General features: G+C 43.2%; 1 non-coding gene across 1 annotated transcript; it reads right to left on the bottom strand.

Annotated features, from left to right (window-relative positions):
* Positions 1–226: 226 nt before the first annotated feature.
* On the bottom strand, positions 227–298 carry trnap-agg (transfer RNA proline (anticodon AGG)). Its single transcript has one exon. It is a non-coding gene; the product is annotated as a tRNA-Pro (tRNA).
* Between the last annotated feature and the right edge of the window lie 2,198 nt (positions 299–2,496).

Here is a 2,496-nt window from a genome sequence, read left to right as displayed (position 1 = left end):
TCATGTTTGAGAAGATTTCTTAAGCGAGGGCTGAAAATAGGGCGGGACTCGCTGACAGCGTGTTTTTGCACATGCGCGGTGAGCTAAAGTTAAAAAAAAAGTACAGCAGATGTTTTTTTTCTCAGCACGCCAACGCAATCAACCACAACCGCCTTGTGACTGACTGGAAAGCTTCAACCTTTTCGTCACATAGTATGCGACAATTGTCAAGGAAAACCTCTTGTAGGGGCTCGTCTGGGATTTGAACCCAGGACCTCTCGCACCCTAAGCGAGAATCATACCCCTAGACCAACGAGCCACAAAAGTTAATACTTGACACTCATTTTTGAAGCATTTTACAAGACCAGGAAATAGGAACACGAGCATATTCACACCATTTTCTTGAACGAATAGCCAAGGAATTCTCAACACTGTTGCTCTCTTGGGTTTCACGACCACTTGATAGCGCCATGAAGCAAATAAATCAGCATGAAGCTTTGAACCATGTGGAAATTAATATTGCTGCAAGGCTTCATTTGGCAATCATGACAAGTCAGACATGTTATCCATTGCACTATTAGCCTCACGATGGCTTCATGCCCTACCCAAGCCCATGATAAGGATTGTCACTGTCCCATGAAAATTTAAACCCGAAGGACTATAAAAGTTAAGTCCAGGGACTTGGTCCTGCTGTGATTCAGAGTTGAACCAGGGTTGCTGCAGCCATAACACAGAGGACGAACCACTATACGATCACACAGGTACAGGACCAACATGCAAACTCCACACAGGTGGAGATGGAATTGAACCCAGGTTCTCAGAACTGTGACTCCAACGCTCTGCAGCCGCACCACCGGAAGGTCCTTGCTCACACCCAGTTTTGAAACAAGTACCAGACACACATCAGCAGTATTAATCAATGGAAATGTCCACTCTCCTTAAGATTTACAACATGAGCAAAAATAATAATAATAATAATAATAATAATAATAGAGCTCCTTGACAAGCAAGGGGGAAAAAAAAGCTCATTTCCACCCAGTGTCGAACCAGGGACCTTATGCGTGTGAGGCAAACATGATAACCACTACACTATGGAAACCACTGGACTGTTGAAAGATGAAACATGAAATTCTATTTCAGAGAAATAACAAATTTAGGTTACACAAAAAGATGAAATCAAAACAACACTGGATTGGGATTAGTGTTGACTTGAGACACAAAACAACAAAATCTTTGTGGCAAACAGTTTCCTGGACGCTCAGTTTGCTTTTTCTTGAAAATGGTTTCCTGGTCCCCTTGCATTCGAGAAAGTCTGGCTGCAGACCTCACCTCTCAGCACCCCCACCTCACATCTCAAGTCCCATCCTCCAGACCCCAACCGCCACCGTCAGCCAGGGAAGGAAGTACAATAATTTGAAATTTGTGTTTGTTTCTGTTTCAGCATTGAAGGAACTTAGTTGAATATTTTTAAAATAATCTTCAATTTCCGGTTTCAGCATTAAATCCATTTGTGTACAGCACTGGACACTTCATTTACAATTTTCATTTCCGGTTGAAGTGTTTCAATCTATTATTTATAAATCAGTGAATATTTAAATATGATGATGATGATGATGATGATGATGACTTCACTCGATCTACCATTGATGTTTTCATGGCATGGAAGGAAACCGGATTGGCCGGAGAAAAAATTCGCTCAGAGAACATGCCAACTATTTTTCGTCTGTGGTTCTCAGCCAGTCACCCCGTGAGAACATACAGTTGGCTTCCGTTGTCCAGGATCAAGATGCTAAGGGTCTCCTCTTTAGTATAGTGGACAGTATCTACGCCTGTCATGTGGAAGAGTCGGGTTCGATTCATCAATGGATATTAAATAATGCTGCCTTGTTGCTTTTCGTGGGGCTTTTCTTTGTGGAAAGCACGTTGAGCAATTTTGTTTCCAAGCAGGAACGTCACACGGATTAAGTGAATATAATGACTCGTCCTACTTTGAACCTCGGTCCCAAGAACTGTGATGCCAACAGTCCAACAAGTTTCACCATCATGCTGTCCGAGAATGTTCAGTGTTTCACGATTTGTTTTGCACACCTGCCCGCTTCTAACTGCACCTGAACCCATGCGAGCTAACAAGGTGGTTTGGTGGTTCTGCCGACAGACATCACACGAGCAACAGTTACAGTCTACAGTAGTTGTGATATTTGTCACAGATGCTCGAGGTCCTGTATGGAAACAAAGCTGCTCTGCTTGCTTTCATAAGAACCGCATGAAAAGCTGAAATTAACTTTCTTTAACTCCCCGTCAGAGAATCGAACCCCGGTCTTCCGCGTGACAGGCAGAGATACTGTCCGCTATACTAACGAGGAGACTCTTAGGCTCTGTTCCTGGTAAGAGAAGCTTTTCTAATACATGAAAATATCCTATGAATCACAATCTCACGACGCTGATGACATAAGACAGCCCCTTCTCAGCTGGTCACTGAGGGTGTAGTGGTGCACACACCAACCTTTCATGTAAGTG

The sequence above is a fragment of the Syngnathoides biaculeatus genome, chromosome 20 (genome assembly GCF_019802595.1).
Source record: "Syngnathoides biaculeatus isolate LvHL_M chromosome 20, ASM1980259v1, whole genome shotgun sequence".
Classification (NCBI taxonomy): Eukaryota; Metazoa; Chordata; class Actinopteri; order Syngnathiformes; family Syngnathidae; genus Syngnathoides; species Syngnathoides biaculeatus.
The sequence above is the reverse complement of the archived record's forward strand: the minus strand, read 5'-3'. Positions and strand labels throughout refer to the sequence as shown.